Source organism: Anas acuta, chromosome 1, assembly GCF_963932015.1.
Source record: "Anas acuta chromosome 1, bAnaAcu1.1, whole genome shotgun sequence".
Classification (NCBI taxonomy): Eukaryota; Metazoa; Chordata; class Aves; order Anseriformes; family Anatidae; genus Anas; species Anas acuta.
The window spans coordinates 90,404,818-90,426,995 of NC_088979.1; the positions used below are offsets into that span (position 1 = coordinate 90,404,818).

Below are 22,178 nucleotides of genomic sequence, written 5' to 3' on the forward strand. Positions count from 1 at the left end.
TTCTGTTGTGGTCAGGGCAATTTTTAAAAAAGCTTTCTTTCTTTTTCTTTCTCTCTTCCTTCTAGTTTTAACTTTTAAGTTAATTACCTGTCTTAACCAACTTCATGACAAGAGTATAAATCTACAAGAAAGTCTTGTTCTATCTGATTTTCTTTTTTCCTGCATAGGGAAGAGAAACACAGCTAAAAATATCACACAGTTTGAATCGTGAGCATAGAAGAGAAACTGGATGGGGAAGAGGGGGGCAGCAAACTTCAAACACACAAAAGGCTATAGCAGGAAGCAAAGGAGCAGTCTCTTTTCCAAGCATATGGTAACCACAACAAGAAGTAATGAGCTTAATTTGTAGGAAAAGAGTAAGAAAAAAATTCTAAACATAGATGAAGTTGCCTGAAGGATGATCTTATTGGAGATCTGTAAAAAGAAATCAGGCAGGCACCTGCAAGTAACAAGATAGGTGTGATTAATTGGACACTGGGGGGCTGAGGACCCTTCCAGCTCAATTCATTGGCTCTGTGATGTAGAGCTTTCTCCTTGCCATGAGATCATTAGGGAGATGGGGCCAAGTGAAGGAAACCTATTGATAGGAGTCACCCTTGTGCTATAGTGGTCTTTTTGGGAACAGACAATACAAATGAGAATGAAGAAAATATGTTAGACAGCCTGTTGGTGATGGAGGACTTTGCTGAGTGTGTTCTCCCAGGCTGCAGCTGATCTCAGTCCCTACAGCACCTTCTCAGCCCAGTGTCCAAGTGCTGGAGGATGAGGAATTACTTGTTACTGTGCAGGTAAGTCCCCATTTATCAAGCAGAGCATTTACTGGCTATCAGTGAGCAGATCTTGACAATGTTTATTTTTCTGAGTTGGCCTGCTCCTGAATTTTATGCAGCTTAGGTCTTATATTGCTCAATCAGCAGATCTGATAGAGGAAATCTGCACAATTAAGATGATTAATTTTCTATGCCACCTGTCTTAAAGTATATAAAGTATACCTGTTCTGCCATGAATGATTACTACAGATGATGAATCAGCAAGGATGGGCCCATGTTTAACACTTTGGTTCGTGATTTTGTTATAATCTCTGACATGACTGATTATGCTGTGGCCTGGAGCAATTTATCGAATTAATGAATTACTTACTAATACATGAGTGTGATTAATTGAGATGCCTGTTTGGATCCTATTCTGTGTAATGAGGCTTGAGCACTGACAGGTGCAGCCTGTGGGCCTGATCCTGCCTTCCAGGAAATGATGGGAAGTCACTGAGATAACCCATGCCAACAAAGGTCACAAGACTGTGTCAAGTGAACTCCCATGTTGAAGGTAACTGGTACCCCTTAGTTCATCTACCTGGTAGACTTGCAACTGTGCATTTCTCACAAGTGAAAATGTTGTCCCCCTCCTGCCACCTCCTCTTCCTTTTCCTCCTTCAGCTCTTACTTTTCTGTCTACTTACTCTAATTTACTGCCACCACCTGCAATGACAAGTAGCAGAAGCTGGGGCCTGCTCCTGGAATGCTGGTGTGGAATTAGGACCTGTATTCTTGAAATGCAGATGGTGAAAGGAAAGCCCTTGTAGAGCCTGGATCCTTAAATGTATGTTTTCAGGTCTGATACATCAGCATTCTGACTATGGCAGCACCTGGTCTTCTTTTGGATGATGACTCTGAGAGAAGTTTTTGCACTGACCAGCAGTAACCAAACACTTGTATATTCCGTGCTATTCTCACCTTTGACAGCAGGTAGGAGGTGAAAAAAAGAAAATCCAGTTGTGTCAGATTAGTGTTTTTGCCCCCAACGTTGCCTGCTCTGCACGTGCAGCTGGACAGGCAGAGGGGACAACAAAGCAATATGTCCTGGGACAGTCCCCACTGCGTTCTTCCTCCTCAGCCTGCCCAGTTTCCACACTGGTGGTGGGTGGCTGTGAATGAGAAACCCAGCTAAATTGCTTCCCCCTTGTTTAGATGAACCATGAAGGAGCTAATCTGAAGAAAGTCAACAAGCCTTGCTGTATGACAGGAAAGTTGTAGGCTTGATACTTTCCTTCTCAGAGGCGTGACTTGGGCCTGCCTTGGTAGAAAAAAATGGTGTAAAGCTACTTGAATGAGGAATTGGGTCTCTGTGTGCTTTGGTTGTGTGTGGCTTCTGGGAACTGAGGAGTAAGAAAGGTGGACACAAGGCTCTGTGGCCTAATTTTTGTGCTGCTATGCAGGATGCATCTATATAGGATCATTGTTATTTTGCGGAGGAGCTGACTTGTTGATAATGGCTAGAAAGCCACAGAGCTTATTGTTCCACAGAGCAATACACCCTTTTCTACAAATGGGCTATTAGCACTTGTGGCACAATGGAATGACTGTCTTTTCCAGTCCCTCGTTACAATAGCTTAACTGTAGTTTCACTTTTGCTAACTCTTACGGAACTGAAGGAAAAGATGTTAGTAGGATTACTGGAGAATGACTTCTGGTGGTAAAGCAGAAGTATTGGGCGTAAGTAGTTTTGGTCTCCAGGTTAATGGGTTTCAATTTAAATTGAGGAAGCTTCTCTTCTACTGAGCACCTTTCCTTAGGGTGCTTCTGGTGATTCACTTCCATGGCAGAGCTGTTTTAAGTCTTCCAGATTCTCTGGTGCTTGTACTCCAGCTGTAGCTCCTGGGTGCCTGCACTTGCAACACATTAACTACACCTGGAGTTTCTGCTCAGCACCCCTTCCTACTACTCTGGTGAATCTGAAGGCACAGCTTTGTAAGACTGAACAGTCTTGCAGTTCACCTGGCCTTGGAAGGAGAAGCAAGGTGAAAGGGGACGGGCTGTGTCAGAGGCAGTGTGTGGAGCAGCTTAGTGAGGAGCCTTCCAAGTAGCCCACTTGGGCAGCTGGGATTCACTGAGGGTAAGAAAAGTCTGAGAAGTCCATGTGACTCACTGCTGGCTGTTTGGGTTCCTGCCTGGAAATCAGGACCGAGGAATTCAGACTGTGCAGCTGTTAATGACATGATCTCTTGAGAGCAGCTTTGCATGTGAGGGATGTTTATTTTTTGTGTATAATTTGTAAGGCCATCATTAGCTTTTTTCTTGACCCCTATTCCCAGGATGGTGGAAAACAATTTCATCTGCAAATAGTGTATTTCAAGGTCTATTATTTGAAAAATCTTCTTGAAACGGCAATGCAAATACTTAGCACTGTCTCTGTGGCCCAGAGCTTGCATGGTAGCTTCCTTACTGTATTAGTGCCTTAGAGTATTTTCCTCTTATACAGGCTCTCTGCAATAGAGATATTGACAGAAAGATCCCTATGATTCTAAGTATAACTCTCTGTGAGAGAATAGAGAAAGTTATTTGGAGGAGAGTGGGAATAATTGTTTTTTCCCAATTGATGTGATGTATTGAACAATGAATTTTTTTCCACTCTTCTCCATGTGAAATAGACGTTCTATGAATTTTGGGGCTGAACAAAAGATTTCAGCTAGTCAGACAAAAGCAAATGCAAAGGGAATAATCTGGGGAGAAAGAACCAGAGGAGGATAACCAGAGATATAAAATGGAGTTAGCAGCTAACTGCTTGAAGCACCTGGCTGCCTGTGTTTGCAGGGGATTAAATGCCCTTTGGAAGGGATATGAGGCTAAGTCACTCAATCAGTGTGGGTGACCCAAAAGGGCTGGACAAAAAAGTTCAAAGTTCTAACAGTACTAAGCTCAAATGAAATGTTCTGGTTCATTATTAAGACTTCTAAAGATTTGCAGTAAAAGAGAGCATCACTTTACTAAAAGTGTTTGTGCTCTGGGGCTCCTGTCTCCATGGCAGAGAGCCTGAAGTGCTGACCTGGATCATTACCCCAGAGCTGGAGAGCTTGGAAAGAAACATCTCTTCTGGGGCTTGTCTCAGAGCCCTTTGGTGGGAACCCTGACTTTGGATTTGCCAAAAATTCACCCTCATGTTGTAGCTACAAGATGTTTGTGCAGTGGGGTGGTGTGTACATTTTGAAGCCTCTCTAGAGTGTGGTCTGTGTAAGTGCCATGATACAGGTTTCTGAAGGGTAGACACTCTCCTGGTTTTGGCTGAGATCATTTTATTTGTAGAGGATAGTATGATGCTGTGTTTTGGATTTAGGAGAAAAATAATGTTGATAATGCATGGATGTTGTTGCAGAGAAGTGCTTACATGGAAGCAAGGAGTTTTCTGCTTGTGCTGGCCTGCCAGCAAGGAGGCTGGGTGTGCACCAGGAGTTGGGGGGAGGACACAGCCAGGACAGCTGGCCCAGGCTGGCCAGAGGGATAGCCCATACTCTTCGGTGTTGTGTTGAACTAAAAAAAACTAGGGGCTGTTGGCTGGAAAGGCAGCTGCTGCTCAGGGGTGGGCTGGGTATTGGTTGGCTTGTTGTGAGCAATTGTGTTGTACATCATTTGTTCTGTGTATTCTTTTATCATTATTATTATTTTCCCTTTTCTGTCCTATCTCAAACTATGAGTTTACTTTTTCCCAAATCCTCTCCCTCATTCCCACTGAGGGGGGAGTGAGCAAACAGCTGTGTGGTGCTGAGCTGCCTGTGGGGCTGAGTCCTGACACAGTGCTAGGTACCAGTGCGAATGAAGCCTGAGTGCCACACAAGAGGTGCGTGAGGACAAGGCTTTCAATTTCCACTATACGGCCATGGATAAAGACTTAAGTGCATAAACAAGAAGGTACAAGTCATGATTTCTGATGCAGTAATTTTCCTTCTGCTGTGTTTCTTGTGTGTTAGGCGTAGACTCGAGGCATGCATAGTGTTACAGTTTGCACTAGTACCCTCTGGATTCTTATCCCACTGAACAGCTGATAAATTGCAGAAAAGCCACTGAAACACATGACTTGACCTGCCTTAACAAACCTCAGCAAAAATAGCACGAAAGGGAGAGAGTGCTGGGTCCTCCCCGAAGGTGATGCCTTGGTTCTGCTCCCTCTGCTCTCCTGGGGCTTTCCCCGGCATCGTGCTTTCTCCAGGTGCTGCAGTACAGCTATTCCTTAAAAGCCCTGCAGTGCCGGGGGCATTCTTTTCCTTGCTTCTATTCATTTTACTTGATGTGCTGACGTTGCTTTGTGGAAAGAAGCCCTTTGCTGAAGCCTGTATGGGAAGGGAAGCGACAGCCAGCGCAAGCTGTGGCACCTGGACCAAGTGCTCAAAAATCAAATTCACTTTTTCTTTCTCAAGCTATCCCGCTGTGCAGGCAAGCGGGATACATTACTCCTGATGGTCGTGGGTTACACACACTGGAGTAATGGCACTGAGAAACTGTGAAATAGCTTTCTGTATGATCAAATACTGTTAAAGATCAGAAAAAGCAACGAAAACCAGGGTATTCAGGCTTACAGTCAGATTTCTCCGTTTCAACTGTGCCTGCCCCCTGTGGTGTTCAGAAGTTGGACCTCTGAGCAGCAAAGTACCTCCTCCACTCTTCCCCTTTTACTCTGGTTTTGTTATCTGCAGCAGAGTGAGTTATGGGTGTCTCGCTCTGGAGGCTCCCTACACTGCCATGAGGTCAATCATGAACCTCCTCCCATGTGAGAGGAAGCTTCTGGGTCCAGGGGAGGACACCTGGCTGATGGAGTGACCCATATGTCTTCTGCACAGGGACACTTAATCACAGAGCTCATGACGCCTGACAGAGAAAACCAAGCCCAGGTGGGCAGATCTGCCTGCCCTATTGGTTTTGCAGAGGGCTCTGAGACTTAGTGTCCTCTCAACAAGTCACAGGAGCCCCGTCTGGTGAGAAAAGAGCCTCTCATCACAGTGCCTGATTGTGCTGGATAATTACAATATCCTGTGCTTCAGGGAACTCCCTTCTTCCTAAATCTCTGCAAAAATGACTCAAGGAACTAAAAGGGTTGCACTGTAATCAGCTGGGGATCACTGCCATCTGATAGGTCTGTAGTGTCTGCTCTGATTTTCTGTAGCACCCTTGATCTCTGCAAGTAAGCATGGAAAGGAAGTAACAGGCCTGGAGAAGAAGCAAGCTGAACAGAAGTACCTTTTTGTAATGACAGGTACAACCCAAATGTGAAGAGTTAGAAGAAGGCATAGACTCTTAAGCATGATGTTTTTCCAGGGGTGGGGTGAGATCCCTGAGCCAAGTGAAGGTGCAAACCTGGCTGCATTGGCTGAAAATATGCTGCTTAATAACACACAGCTGAGGAGCATCCTTGTATGCTGGCTCACTGATTGTCGGTGCTGCTTAAACAGCAGGCATGATCCCTGACTGCTTTGGCTCATGCCTCTTAGCGCTGTCTGAGGTGCTGTCTAGCTGGTTTGTGAGGCAGCTTGTAGCAGTGACCATGTACAAAAAGCATAAAGCTTTTCTCCTTGTGCTTTAAGCAGCCCTCTTCTGCTATTCACAGAGGTGTTGCACCTTCAGATGCCCTGCTATGCCCTATTGCCATCCCCCAGGCAAGCAGTGAGTGCTTTTGTCTTCACCATACAGGAGAGACTGTGATTTCACCCCAAAGTTATGTACTGTTCCCTCTGGCTTTCCCTCTCATTCCCTCTCTGTTCCCTCTCATTCCAGTAAACTTGAATCTCCTCAGTTTCCAGTCACAGTGGTACAATTCAATTGTGTTTGTACTCCTATAGATATGTAATTGGGGACTGGAAAAAGTGGAGCAGTTTTGAGCTGATGGATGGGAGTCCTCCTATACTTCAGTCCTTTTGCCCCAGAGATCTGTCACTCTGCCTTTAGTGAGGCAAACTAAACATTTATTGCCCTCACCTGCCCCAACCAGTGCCAAGCAAGCACAGTACCCCTTAGTGAATCTACGGTCCATGCAAACAAAGGGTTTTTTTTTTTTTTTTTAGCTTTTCTGATTACTGGTATCCTTGCAGTGCTGTTTCTTCTGACTCAGTCTGTAATCCTTTACTCGCATTTACACTGAAGAATTTTCCTGGGGTTGTCTTTTCAGTGCTATTACAGGTAGCAGGTAAGTAAATTACCACTGCAGAGCATAAGCCATGAGCACAGCACCAAATGGGTGATGAGTAGCTTCATCTTTCAGAGGTGCACACACAGAGCAACTCAGGAACACAGAGTATCCCCTGAAGTGTGGCTTAGTTTCATCTTTAAAATCTTCATTTCCTATTGTCATAATTCCTGGCTCACAGGACAAGGCAAGAAAAGGGGGACCTTTCTCAATGGCCAGTTTACCTGTGAGAAGTTTTGTTCTCTCTAGCTGTCAGTGCTGTAGAGAAGCATGTGGTACCCCAGGACCTTGTCTGAGAGCTACTGCTGTGTCTTACTGGTTCCATTGGTGGAAGGTACCAGTCCTTTGGGGCTCTGTGTGGTTCCATCCCTAATGGATCTGAGTCATGAATCTCCTTTCATAGTGTGTTATCATTGGATTGTGCTGTTCCTTTATACCTGCAAGTATAACTAATCGAGAAGGGACAGATGAGCTTTAGCAGGCGATATATTTTACTTACGGTCCATAAATGACAGTTTTGTTGTTTAATTCCCATTCTTTAAGAAGACCTCACAGGAGAGCTTTTGTGTGGCAGTGTACCATATGTCATTTTTCTTCTTCCAGAGAAGAGCTTGTTTGTGGAAAGGTGTATCCACAAGGACTAATAAAACAGTCCAAAAGGCACCTGCTGCTTCAGTGATTAGCGGCAGCACCAGGACATCCTACAGCATCTCCAGCCAAAGTGTGCAGCCCAAGGTGGCTCAGCTTGTTACCGGCTCCTCCTTCCCTTGGAGTTATCAGTCTGCTTTGACCTTTCTGTCACCTTTACCAGCAGACACTTGGCTGCTTGCTGCTGACTCAGAAGCTGCTGTCTCAGCTGAGAATACCCTGCTTTGTGAGTCATGCACTGTCTCTACAGGCAAATGGCTTAAAGGGCATGGTTGAAAGTTGGCTCTTTCTGTGCTCCTTGAGCCTCGTGCTGCCAAGTGGATTGGAAAGTGTAAGCAAGTGTTGAATCGTGTATAATTATCATTCTGGGTTTCCTTCTAAGGCCACTCTGTATATCTACTAGTAAAAATCTGTGATTGTAGTTCATATATGTGGCTGACGAAGAGGTGGGCAAGTCCTCCTTCCTGGCTGATCTTGTGATGGGTACGGCTGATGTCTCAGACAGTGAGTCATCACAATTTTTTTGATTTCATGGGGTTAGGCTGTGTTTTTCCAAGTCCTCCAAGTGGCCATAGCTGCTTCCTTGAGTGGTTGACTTGGGAGAAATATCAGGATCTGTAAGTAGGCATTGCAGATGAGTACGTGCCTGCTTATTCCGTGTGTTAACATCTCAGTTCTACTGCTCATTAGTAGTCAAAATGTAATAATGTTCTGTAATGGGAAAGTCAACATATGTCAAACTGGTAGTGGAAACACCTTTACCTAGAAATATATGCCTATGTATAAAATACATATGTAGGTATTCACACGTACACATTTGTGTGCGTGTGTTTCTGTTATGATAAACTGATGTCCTGGGTGCATCAATCCTAAACATTCATGGCAAGGATGGGTGTTGCAGCTACCAAGCTGGAATCAGAAATATTTTGGAAAGTCCTGTGAAACAAACAGCTTAAAACCTAGTGAGGCAATTTTCCAGAACTGTGGAGAGAGAACAGTGAAGGTCCGTATCATCAAAGAGCATGTGTGCTTCTTGGAGTTAGCTCTGGTAGAATGAGGTGCATATTTTTCTTGTAATTCTTGTAATTGCCAGGCACCTAATTTTTCAACACTTCATGTGTAATTATAAAAATTACTCTGCTATAACCTTTATGTACAAGCAAGATGATTAGCCTGCTGCCAATCACAGTGGTCTTTGTTGTACAACTGCGCATGGCAGATTTGATACCTAAAATGCTCTGTGTTTCTGCTAAAAAAAAAAAAAACACTGGCTCTTCAGGATGTGTTTGCTAAGTAAGATTTCGGTGATCTGCTCATGAACCTGGCTATGAATTTGTTTCTGGTTCATAAAAACTTTTGTCTGTTAGGTTTTCTTTGGAGGGGATTTTTGGTTTTGTATTTTGCAAATGAGTCCAAAATTATGATTGTTCCTTACATTTCAAACAGAAATTGGCAACATCTGTTGGCAACAGCAAGTGTTAACAGCACAGAAGAAGGAAAATATTTGTAAAAATCTGCAAAGAATTACCGTTTCTCAAAAAAAAAAAAAGTTACTTACTACTGAAGACATATGAGGTTACTTTCCCCAGTGGCACCTGGCAGAAGGAGGGAGAAATAACTAAATTTATCTGGGATCCAGTTGGTCCCTGCTGTTTCATTGCTGCCAGCGAGGGGGACCTGGCCCAAAGCTGGACGAGGAGCAGAGCTTGGGTTTGTTGGGACTCACCTGGTGATGCCCCAGCAAGTTGTGATCAGGCGTGAGCTCAGATGGAGAGCGAGCAGAGGGGTGATGCTGCCATAGGGTCTCTCTGCCTCCCTCCCAGGAGGGCAGGAAGGGGAAGACTGTGACTGTGGTGCTGCCCTGGGTGGTGCAGTTTCTGAGGTGTGTGTTCCTGCAAATGGGATGTAGGGGTGCCTTGCCATTTCAGTAGTCATGAGCTGGTCTTCAGTTTGCTGGTGTCTGAATGTGCTTGGTTACAAATGGGTTTAGGAAAAGCTGTGCAAAGTGGTAATTCAGAGCACATTAATTTGGCCCCTGCTGTAAATTACCTTTTGGAGAAGCCTTGCTGCCTTCTTTCTCTGTAAAGAGAGCTAGACACTACTAAGGTCAGACAGTATGAATATCCTCCAGGGATATTTAAACCCTGATAATGCAGTATGGCTATTTAGCCTGCGTCATGCAGCAGGGGCAGAGCAAAAGGGCTTGGCCATAATCATGCGCTGGGCCTCTGACTCTTGTTTGGGACCTGGCAGATCTTCTTTTAAAAAGAAATTCAGTATCTATTTAAAGACTCCAAGTGATGAAGAATACTCCATATCCCTGAGTAAGCTGTTTCAATGATTAATTATCCGCACTGTTAAAAATTCACACCTCATTTCTAATCTGATTCTGTCTAGCTTCAGCTTCCCAGTGTTGGCTCTTTAATAGCTGGGAGAAAAAAGACAGGAGATCTATCTGTGTCTCAGTGCAGCCCCTTGTAAATTGTGATCAAGTCACCTTTTAACTTTCTCTTAGATGAACTGCACATATAAAGATGACTTTCACTGCAAGGAAAGCTTTTCATTTTTTTTTTTTTTTCATAGCTCCAGTCATTTTTGAGGTTCTCTCCTGGGTTATTATCTTAAGCAAGGTGACTTTTGGGTGCATGTGGTAGCTCTGCATGCTCAGGGCTGGGAGAGACTCACAGAAGCCTGGCTTAGGTCTGGGATATCCCATGGGGATGGAAGCAAACCCATTTTCTCCTCTGCCATGCATGGGAGGGGGGAGGGAATAAAAAACGTCCATTACTCCTGCCCCGCCCCCCCCCCATTAGCTTTCAATGGGGCGTTTAAGATAATTGTGCCATTTCAGAACAGAAGATATTTTTTGTAGAACTGGCTTTGATGGGTTTGCACAGATGTTTTCTCCACTCTACTCTTTGTTCACAGATGGGGAAAACCTCCCTAAAGCCTTTTTTGGACAGTGGAAAAATATCCTTAATGTGTTCTCCGAAACTGCACATGATGTGGAGGGACAGCTAGATTTATGAATAACTGGGGAAAATGGGTATATCAATCCTTTTCACATCCAAGCTTGTCAAGCAATTTAATGTCCTCAAGCAGCAGACAACATCAATACAAAGATGCATATTACCTTTGTTTTGGTCTGACTGATATTTAGGTGGGGATGATATCTTCCCTGGTTTTTGGTGACCATGGCTTTGGTTGAAAAGGACCGGGTGACCATTTTGTCTAATACATCTTGACTGAAACATGCTAGCAGCTTGTAGGCAATCCTGGGGGCTGCCCCACGTTATGGGACCATGTGGATCTGGATGTTGGCACTGTGACTGGGTTTGCACTGCTCTTTTCTTGGGCTTTGCCAGCATTGGCCTGGAAGAAGGAAGATGCCATGCAGGCTTCAGACATCGTGTGCTTATCCTGGGCTACATTTGGCCATGCCAGGCTAAATTTTTGAAGGCTGTTGCTACTTGAGTTTTGCAGCTCCAAAGTCTCCTCAGAGCTGTCTCCTCAGCAGGCAGTGTGTGCAGTGGTATTAGTGGTTCTTTGAGTCCTGAGAGTAACTGGAGAAAAAGCTACCATGTTACCCTCAGCTTTGTGAAACTGGTTATGCAAATTATACCTGAGTTAGCTCACATTTGGCAAGTAATTTTCACAGGTCAATGAATTTCAGGTGAGAAACCCTTGTACTTTAGTGCCGGTAGAAAGCTGGCAACCTCACTGAATGTCTTTTTACAGCTGGGATGCTCCCAAGCTCTGCTGCTTGATGCCTTGACCTAAATGGCTGCTTTGCTTTGAGTAGTGACACCTTATCTACCTCTTCCTCGCCCCTTGTCTTAGCCCTTGTAGTTTACTGAGTGTTGCCAACAGTCTTAATGGAAATAGGAAAGAGATGCATGCACTTATGTGGAATGAGTTTTATCAGTCTTAGCTTTACTTTCAAATGGTGTATGTTTACATTGGGATTTAAATCACTGATTTGTAATTGTTATGCTGGCTGACTTGCTGGCAGGGTTCTGATGTAAGAGGTGTTTAGTTCTGCTTGCAAACACTTTACTTTAAGCTGAGGTATCCAGCCTTCCACTAACTTCCACTTAAAACTGGATCATTTGCACAGCTCACTTTGGGGCCCAGGAATAAGTAGCTGATGGGCAGAAGCAGCCACTGCTGACTGACCTGTTATTTGCTGTATCAGGGAGCTCCATAGGACTTTTGAAGCCATGTTAGATATTGGCCTGATTTCTCTTGATTTGTTGAGCAGGCTGTGGGTGAAGCATTACTTTTATATAGCAGAGGCTGGGTGCTTTTGCTCTGAAAGTCATTGTGACAGAGGGCATTAGATTTGACCTGCCACAGTGAAGCCTCGACTTCTCTTCCCAGGCAGGTGTGAAAAGCCCTGTGGTAAAGCTTGCAAATAGCAGAATATCAAGAGCTGCCTGGGCCAGAGGTGAGTACTACAGCTGTGTTCTTCTGACTAGCAATTTGGTACCAAAGCCAAATGGCTTTCATTCCCTTGTCAGTGGCTGTGATCGTACCTCAGCCTCGTGGAGAGGTGATGTGCTTGTCATATGCACAAATCAGAGAGATGTGAAGCCTGACAGCACTGCAAGACCTCTGCTTTTTGAGCTGATCACACAGTCACTGAATTCACCCTGGACTGAGGGAGGAGGAACTGCTGGGGACACCTGGCCAGAGCCCCTCTGTAGATTGTTAACATTGTGTCTTAGTGTCAGTGCACAGCACGTGGCTGTTGTCTGTAAATGTCCTTGGATTTCCTTTGTGTGGGGTAAGTGTGAGCCAAATGAACAGGCTGGTCTTTTTGTAAGTTTGGCTCGACTGATTTTTTTTTTTTTTTTGTGTTGACTGCAAAATGGGTGATGCAAACAGCACATTTTGTGTGCTGTGATGAAATGTCTTTACCTATCTGTGTTCAGGTGTATGTAGAAAGATGCTAAACTAAGTTTTGGTATGCTTATCTAGAAACTAGTGTTTGTGCCTGGAGAAACAGGTTCATAAATGGCAGTGGGAAGTCCATGATGGATGAGTAGCAAGATTTTAGGATATCCCTCTATGGGCTCTTCCAGAACTTGCCTTTTCACTCTCTCCCTACTCTTTTTCTCTTTGGTGAGCTTTCTGCTCACCAAATGCACCCTCTTCCTAGCTCCTCACAGTGGGTGAATCCCTGCTGTAGGCCTTGGGCTCGAAGCTTGCTGTTCTGCTTTAGGCACTCCTATCAGCTTATCTCCAGTGTCTCCACTTGGCTCAATGAGGTGTGGTGGCATGATGTGTGGTGGTATTTCAGTGCGTGAGAAGATACTATTGCCACCATCCCAAAGGCCTGGATGCCAGGAGCGTGTCTCGATTAACGGAGCCAAAATGTTGAGTTTTGGAAGAAGCTGTTCTTGTATGTATCTTCTGCTTTCTGTTGCCAGAGTGTTTGGACATCTCTTTTGTCTTGGAGCTGATCTCTAGATGTAACATGTAGAAAAAAAACATCAGACTTCTGGTTTTAATCCTTTCTGTTAATCATGTGAAAGAAGGCAGGTGGTGTTGACAACTAGTAATTTGCTGACTTGGCAAGAGGGAAGAGACTTGACGATGACTGAGGAGGAAATGTTATCCATACCTGTTTCAAACCCTTCATTTCATATCCATTGCATCTTCAAGATCAGTGTCTGCTTCTGGCAGAAAACAAATGGGTTAAAGGCTCAGTGCTGTGACCTTCTTCCTTCTGGTGTGAAGTGTCTGCAATAGCTCTCACCCTGAATTGCTCCAGCAGAACAAGGACAGGACATATTCCTCATCCCTTCTTCTTCCCCTATTGCTCCTAAAATACTTCCATGCATTCATTGGTTATCATGAAGAAGGGCACACTCTCTTCTTGTTGTGAGGCAAGAGGGGGAAGAAAGGAAGGAAACACCTTTTCAGGCTGCCTGTAACAGGAGCTGACAGTAGCAGCCAGCAACACAGAGGAGAGGATGTGTATTTTGGTCAACTAAGACACTTTTCTGTGAATCACCTTCCCTTTTTCATTCAAACCCATTCTGCTCCAAGAAGCCATCAACAAACTCAATAACTCAACAAAAACAAACCGTATATCTGCTCAAGAACAGACCATTAAGTCTGTAGCATCCTGCTTGTGAGCTGTATAGGTGTGGATCAGTTCCATGTAGTTAGGGATCCTGCCAAAGACTTCTCAGAAGTGACTAATGATTCTGTGTGCATCAGTTTTTTGGCACCTGAACACCCACCCCCTGAAAGTCTCATCCATTATACATGCTGTTATATAACAAGCAGCCTAGTCCTTCCTCATCAGGGCGGTGCTCTGGTTTCCAGGGGGAACAGATTAAGCCTTCAGGTTTCTCCCTCCTTGCATTCACCAAGAGTGTTCCATAAATAGTGTCACCCCTACGTACAAACCCTCAAAACCCATCTGGATAGCTGTGTACTGCTTAGGGTAACTTCAGTGCTAGGATCATGCAGAATTAGAGCAGTTTTTTTTTTTTTTTTTTTTCCTCAGCAGAACTGGCAAAATATTATCTAAATGCCACTTCATTTTAAATATATCTCTTCATCTGAGTTGTTTGGTACATATTTCTCTGGGTTGTTTGCATAAATTTAGCTATTAAGAAAAAAGCAGAGTGGGTTGGAGGAAACCACAACAGTGTTCCTTACGCATCTCTCTTTCACCAGCAAGCCAATGCTGTTTTGTACAGCCCTTCTAGGCGCTTGATGCATGTTTTTCTAGCAGAAGGAGCAAAACACCAGCAATTGCTGAAATGACTGGGAAATCCACTGCTGCGATCAGCAGAGCCAGGAACATACCTCAGGTGCTATGGAAGCACCCTGCAGATGCAGATATTCTGGCAATGAAGAAGAGTCTGAACCATCTTCCTCGGTTGCAGCTTTACTACAAAATCCAGATATAGGTCTAGAAAGTGGGTTATTTCAGTAGACCACTCCGCATGTCAGGAAGCTCATGGGTTTGGGTTTCTTGCTGGCTATTTTGGCTGCTGTTGCTGCTATGGGCAGGGCCGATGGGTGTGCAAGGGAAGCTGTTACCTTCCAAAAATCACCTGGATCAACATCAAACACTATTGTTGTGTTGTGTACCATCAGGCACAAACCCCAGGGCCCTCTGGCTGGCTTATAGCCGTGCTATACCTCCCAGAGTTTTCTTGGCAGGAGTAAATTTGTGTCATGTCCCTCTTCCAAGGGTAGGTGTAATGCAGTTCTGCCCACATGGATGAGGTGTTGTGAGCCTGCTCTGCCTGGTGTGAAGCTGTGGAGCTTGGAAGTCACGGTCTGTTTTGAGACAAAGCCAATCTTGTGCTGCAAGAGTGTTGTTACATTAAGCAAAAGATCATCAAACATTTCAGAATGGACCTCACTAGTTATATCACTTACGTACATGTAAACGTAATGAGTAATGGCCATTGTTTTTGCAAAGCTACTTGATAATTGTCAGCTGAGCTTGACATTTCAGCTAATGGATTAATACAGCTCATTGTACTGTGGAAGGGACCTTCTGTGTAGAAGAAGCCAATCTCACTTTCAGTTCCATGTGGGAGATAATGCCCAGTATTATTACTAGAGACATCTGGATTTAAAATCAAAGGTAATTTCAAATATAATTCAACTTTGTGCAAATCCCAGGTCTTTTTGGCCTGGCCAAAAATATAGTTATTTACTTTACTTAGTGATTAAGCTGAAAGCATCTCTTTTTTTCCTCTTTAGAATAGCTGTTACCCTTTAGTGAGATAAGATTTGAGTTCTGACTATCATTAATTCTTTCTATAAACACCCTCTGATGAAATACATTTGAAAAGCACACACAATGCACTTCTTTTCCTTAGCCACAAATCCTGCACACTCTGGTCTGCAACTCCTGTCTGGTCTCTCATCTCCCTTATGGACATTGGTGTTTGGCTGGTGGCTTAATTTTGATCTCCTTTCAACCTCCAGTATTAGGAAGAAAAGGAAACTCTTCTAATAGGATAGATTATTGCCACAATATACTCTTGTATTTTATATTTTTGTTATTGTTAACAGTCAGGAAGACCACAAACCTAACGTCTAGAAAGAAATTTTACAGATCAGCTTTAGCAAAATAAATGTTTCAGTAGGAGGAAAGTTTTAATTGGATGTAGATGGAAAATATAATTAATTAGGCTGTATTATGCTCTTGACAAACTGCTATCTGTTTAATATCAGTTGCTGAATTGCCCCTGCTGGAATCTTAAGGCTATTGAAAAACAAAGTTCAAGGAGTTGTAGCAATCAATAGGAATGTGGTTATTATTATATTTGCAATGAAAGTCTTAATATTTTTTTAAAAACTCTATTGACTTTTTATACTCAAATATTTTAATTAGTTAACAGTAAAAACATTTTTTCTTTGGGTAGTTATTTTTGCATGAGTTTTCATTGCTGCCATGTTCAAACATTATGGCTTTATTTATTTATTTATTTATTAAATGCACTTACATGTATTTCCTTGAAATTCCTGCTGGCCCAAACTCTTATAAGCTTTGTTGCATGACATCTGTGTGTAAGGACGAATTTGATTTATGATCTTTAAAGCAAAATAAGCAGTCCTTTTATCTTCATATACTGGTTGTTATTGCCTCAATATGTCTACTAAATGGGCAGATTTACTTGATGTTCCATGAAACAAGGCAAGTGGCAGAAAATGGCATTATCAGCTCTATGTGGAAAAAAAATCCATTCTTCATATGAGAAGCCAACAAAGCCAAAACTTAAACCAAATCTTTTGCCTGTTTGAGTGTGAGGACACATCTTTGATGCTGTCTGGCTGTCCAGGCTCCACCTGTGAAGTTCTGTGAGGAAGCAGACTACACCGTCTCTCTTTGAATGTGACCGTGAGGTACAGAATATGGTTGCACAATATTGGTGGAAGAGTTGGCCCAAAAGAATGTGTCCATATCATTCAAATACATGTTCTCATCCAGATGTGGCAGTTGGTTAGATCTCAGAATACTTGCTGCTTGACCACAAGAATTTCTCTCTCTTTTTATTTATTTTTTTGCAAGACCTTTTGTCGCAGAGCTGTACTGAATGTCTAGCTTCCAGGAGTACAATTTGATATTTCTGAGGTGACAGATTTTTTTTTTTTAGCAAAGAGGATTAGCTAGGGGAATCAATGACCAAGGGGGGAATGATGGATTCTTGATGTCTTGATATCTTCATAGCCTGTCTGAGTGCCTTTCTGAATGGTAATCAAAGAGGCGTTGTCTGGCTCTGTGCAGGGGCAAACGGGTGATGCTCTTTGGCTTGTGCAATGAGCAGGACGAGCTTAGCTGCTCCATTGGCCTCTTCTGGCCAATCTTTCTTGAGATCTAGGAGCTGAGGACAAGGCTCCCTAGGGAGGTATACCCTGGTCTGCTGCTTCACTTTCCTGGCATAATGACATTGATACCTGGTGGTTGAAGTACAGCTGTTGAGCACAGCACTGGAAGCTCTTGGGCTGAGGCAGTGAAACAAGTCAAAGGACTTGGTGCAGTTGTAACTGGGATGCTTCTGCCCTATGCAGATCTATTGGCTCCCTCCAAATTTGAGAAACTGTCACCTCATCTTCATTCTAATCCTGCTCTTCTTACTGCCTGTGCTTCATGCTGTCCCTGTCAGCACCCTTTTTTTTTTTTTCCCTTCTCTCTCTTCAGTGTCTTATAGGTCTCTCCTAAATTGTCCCACTCTCCAATATGATATGCCTTTCCCTGCGTATCTCACCCTGCTTGTGTGTCTCGCCTCCCCTCTCTTTTTCTTTCTTACCTACCCAGACTGTAAATTCCCATGGGTCCTGCTACTTTGTGCATATTTGGTAGAGCTGGCTTTTTAGGTTAGTGCTGTAGGAAGACACAGAAATATGCCTTTTTTGACCTGTTTGTTCCAGAGTGGGTCATGAGGAGGTAAGCACTCAATGCAGAGGAAGGTAGATCCCCATTTATCTACATTAATGCCTGGCTACATCCTCATTAATCCTTGGTGCTTCAGTTCTACTGTAGAAAATGTGATTAATAATAACAATAATAATTTGCAAAGATTTTTGTTTAAGGGGGAAGGAGGAGAGAGAATTTAAAACTTATACAAGTTATCCTTCAGATCATAAGGCTGAAAGTTGCACAGAAATTAAAAGTTGTGATTTCTTTTCTTTTAGTTTTGTACTATCTAGTTTAGTATTCTGCCTTTGCCCTAGAACAAAGGTTTGTTCTGAAGGTTGTGGTTTGCAGCTGAAGCCACCACGAACCGAGGACCAGCTGGCCTATTCACCTAGAAATGAGGAAAGGAACAATTTTGAATATGGTGGTGCGTCTTGCAGAATTTCCTTGCTGAAGCAGAAGGAGAGATGAAGTACTACGGTATTGCAAGCAGGGGTCCAACACTCACTTTCTCTTTAGTGGCCTGACCATGATCCTTCCATCCAGTGGAAGAAGAAAGCAAAACAGCGTCACCAGAGCTCAGCAATCTAGTCTCACCCCTGAAAATCCTGGGACTGAGAGATCCTGAAGTGTTTTCTGAAGTATGTTGGTGTTTACCAACCTTGGACTTCAACAAGAGAAGCAGCAATGGGGACTCTGGTGTGCATGTACATCTGAGTATGTACATGAACTCCCGTTAGAAGGGAGGGGGGAGAGAGAGAAAAAAAAAAACATGTGCCAGCAACATTGCTTACATCTCCTTTACCTGTTAATGCCCCTGAATAATTACAGTGTTTAAATATTAGCCATTCCTTCGGATTTTTTTTTCTCTTTCAAAATTAATATATTTTTTTCAAGCTAATTTGGGCCAGAAGGTTGCTCTTATTTTGGAGCTGTGCCCCTCTGAAGCAACCAAGGTGTGTATTTCTGCTGGCTGGGGCGGCAGTAGCCCCTTCCACCCCATTTACCTTGGTGCATACTGGCTTCATGTGTTGTCTCACAGTGGGGACAAAGGACCTGTGCCAATCAGTTTGGAAAGATAATTGACTTCGGACTGGTGACTGGTACTGTGGTGATTCTGTTTGGTGAGCAAAATATTGACTTTCCCTGGTAGGAAATGAATATTGTAGAAATGACTTAAGTGTCTTTTTTTCCTTATTCCTTTTTATAATTCTAAAAAAAAAAAAAAAAAAGAGAGAGAGAAAAAAGGGAATGCAACAGGAGGAAAAAAAAAAAAGAAAGAATGACTACCCTAAAATATGTTTTCACTTGTAATATTTGCAATATACTTTGGAAACTGGGAGATTAAATTTCTTTTCCTATTGCTGTTTGCCAGAATGGCACAAACTGTGCCTGTATTTTCTGTTGTGATTCAGTGGCACAGGAGCCAATGTGGACTAGTTTTTCAGCATTCACTGTGCACGCAGCATCTTTGATAATATTAACAGTGATGTGTACAACTCTGGGAATACTATTTAACTGCAGCAAGTAGGCAAGCATGTCTTCTTCTGGGAGAGCCAGGCTGCTGTTTTCTTTCTATTTTTTTTGGAAACATTCTTATCTTAGTGTAGTGGTGTGTATGTATATATTTTTTTAATGGTAAAATTTTACTGGTGGGTTTGGTTCAGATTCCCAGACAAATACAGTTCTGACTCTGCATATGCTTAACCACATGTGTATACTTTATGTATATAGTGCATATGACATTAAGAAACATTTTAATAGCTTGAAAAATATTTTCAGACTGTGCTCCTGAAGTCAGTGGAACTCTCTATGTACATGCAACTGCACACAAATAAATTGGTTTTGATCCTCAGAAGATTTTTGTTGCATCCTATTTTTAAGCTTAAATGAGAGAAGCTAAATAAACTGTACAGGAAATAAGGTGTACACACCAGCTAGCTATAATCACCTATATTCAGAGACTTGTATCCCTAGGGTCTCTCTGTAGTCAGTGGAGATAGAGATATTACTCCAGAGATGATTCAAAGCTCTTAATTTAGACACCTCAGGAGACTAGTCTTCTAATTTAGGTACAAAAATTAGGTGGTGTGAATAGCCCTCCCTGTTTTAATTCCTGGATGCAAGTCATCCAGAAAATGGTTGTTGTCGTGCAAATAAATAACGGGAACACAAACAGCACTGGTGGCTCTGACAAAGGCTTCCCGCGCCCCTGGCAGGCTAATTAACCTCCCCGTACAGCTCCGAGCCTCGAAGATGGGTGTGCAGCTCTGCGCGGCTTTCTTGAGCAACGCTCATTAATATTGGCAGCGTACCCTCTGACCCTGGGAGGGAATCGGGGAGCGAAGAGGAAACATTTTTACAGTACGCAGCCGCTTGATGTCTTCCCTATTAAGGGAGGTGATGAACGTGATGCAGGAGTGCTCGCTGGGAGGAGGGATGTGTGAAAAGGGCTTCTCTCCTTGGGGAGTGGGTGGGGAGGAAGGGCGGATGCAGCTGTGGGTACAGATGTGGTCTGATATCTTCCGTGCAGGGTTTGGGGACAGCTGGGCACACTGCTGGGGTGGAGGACAAGAAGATCTTTCCTCAGTCTGGTGGAGCACGTGGCAGCGCTGCTGCTAACAGCTCAATGTAAAGAGCTGTGAGGCACAGGATGAATGGAGGAGACAGGCTCTAAAAAGGCCCAAATTCCTTCAATACACAGGTGTTCCTGTAAATAAAGGAGGAAAACACAGCTTAAGTGCGTCACCTTGCCCTGGGAAGCTAGGCAACACCTACCCATGAATCCTATGCAACCCTGCCTGGCCTGTGTCCCGGGGGTGTTCCTGAGTGCCAGGTGCCCAGCCGGGAGATGACAGCTCCCCAGCTGTGTCTGTCATCAGTACAGGGGCAATGAGAATGAGTTTGGTGTCTCTGCTGCAGACTCCAGCCTGAATTTCCCTTACAGAAAATGATGGTGGCTGCCTTTAAACTGCAGGGGCAGCAGCACTGGAAACCAAAATGCGCAAGGTGGGGGGCGCACTGAAATTCATCTCTAAGTGCTGCGGACTTGTGAATTAAGTCTTTTACTATTGGAAGACCCTCGAGCAAAGCAAACTGGACTCTGGGCCCAGCAATCCTTGCTGCAGAGCAGAAGGTGAATTTTATGTGTTTTTTTTTTTTTTTTTTTCTCTTTTTTTTTTTTTTTTTAATTTCCCCTCCTGTTTTGAGCCTCCCCAGCTTTCCTTTTTGTGAACTGACTGTGAAAGGTGTTGGTTGTCTCTGAAGCAGCATGGGCAGACTCATGCTGAAAGACTTAGCTCTCCCATGAAAGGCTGAGTGGGAGGACTGGCACAGAGCTGGGCTTGATTAGTATTGAGCATAAGTTTTTCCTTGACAAGGCTTTGGCACATCTCTGGTTACTTACCTTTCCTCTGTGCCAAGTCCTTGCAAGACATGTACCAAATGTCCGGTGCCAAACAATCTTTTTAAATATTAATCACTAAGGAAGCACATAAATTCTATGGCTCAAAAGCTGTGTGTGTGTCATTTGATCTAAAACAAAACAACACTGGGCCACATTTGGTTTCAGTTTTTTGTTTTCTGTGTTTTTGAGATTTTTTTTTTCCCCTTCCTATTAGCCACTTGTCCATGCAGACCAGATCAGGTGTATCCCTAGCTTGTGTGCAAAGGGGTGCTATTCTGCTATTAACACTGCGCTAAGGCCAGCTTAACTTCTGGTCTTGCTGCCACTGTGGGTGGCAAGAATGACCATAGCTGGAAAACCCTTCTGGGCCAGGGCTGTCACAGGTTACAACCTCAGCCATGGTGTTTTCACCACGGGTAACTTTTTGCTCCTGCCCTACTCTATGAAAAGATGACCTCAGGTTTATAAGGCTATATCTTAGCAGTTGTCTCGGAGCACAATCAAGATTGGCAGGAATGTCAGTAGTCTTTATATTGCTCTTCTTACGCGTGAGGTCTGGCCAGATACTGAAGGCTAAAAAAAGGTTTGTGGGTGGCAACACAGAAGGGACCTCTTTTGCATTTTGTTTTCTCAGACATGTAGCCTTCCTACTTTACCTGCCCTGGCTCTGACTCCTGTCTGAACTGCTGGTGAATCGGTCTATATTTGCTCATCAAAAAAAAAGAAAATGATGCTTTCTGCTGGTTTTATGTGCAAAGGAAGAGCCATCTTGTGAAATCTCACCTTAAACTTTGCAGCCAAATAAGGTTTATTCTGGTCAGGTTGCACCATATGTTCCTCAAGTCAAGTCTAGGGAAACAATCCAGAGAGGATTTCAGCTCTGTGAGGACTGTATAGACATTGTTTTCTTTAAGGAAAAGATAGATACAAATAGATAAAAACCCTTTGAGATAAAAGGCTGAATAGAAAAGATGGTGTTTCCCTCACTGGAAGGGAATGCTTCACAGGACATAGCTGGTAAGTAGGAGACACCAACATTTTTACTTTCTCCTTTTTATTTTACTCAGATCAGCAGGCTTTGGATCTGTAATACCCCTCAGTGATGGGCTCTGGAGGCAGAAGATCCACCTGACTTGCTCTCAATCACATTTCAGTTCATGTTGGCAATGTAGGAGAAACTACTGCTTTCAGGGAAAACACCTTGTTATCAACCTTCAAAATGTGTGCATTTTGAAATTCATTTTTGTTTGGCTTCAGAACAAAATCCAGAATTTTTAAGAT

The 22,178-nt window shown here is 43.5% G+C and overlaps 1 long non-coding RNA gene across 2 annotated transcripts; it reads left to right on the forward strand.

Moving 5' to 3' along the window:
* The first annotated feature begins 394 nt into the window (after window positions 1-394).
* On the forward strand, window positions 395-19,349 carry LOC137858940 (uncharacterized). Of its 2 annotated transcripts, none has more exons than XR_011098087.1 (3): window positions 395-788; window positions 1,246-1,323; window positions 17,809-19,349. It is a non-coding gene; the product is annotated as an uncharacterized lncRNA (long non-coding RNA). The 2 variants fall into 2 exon arrangements; XR_011098082.1 differs by having other exon boundaries at window positions 404-788; window positions 1,214-1,323.
* The last annotated feature ends 2,829 nt before the right edge of the window (window positions 19,350-22,178 follow it).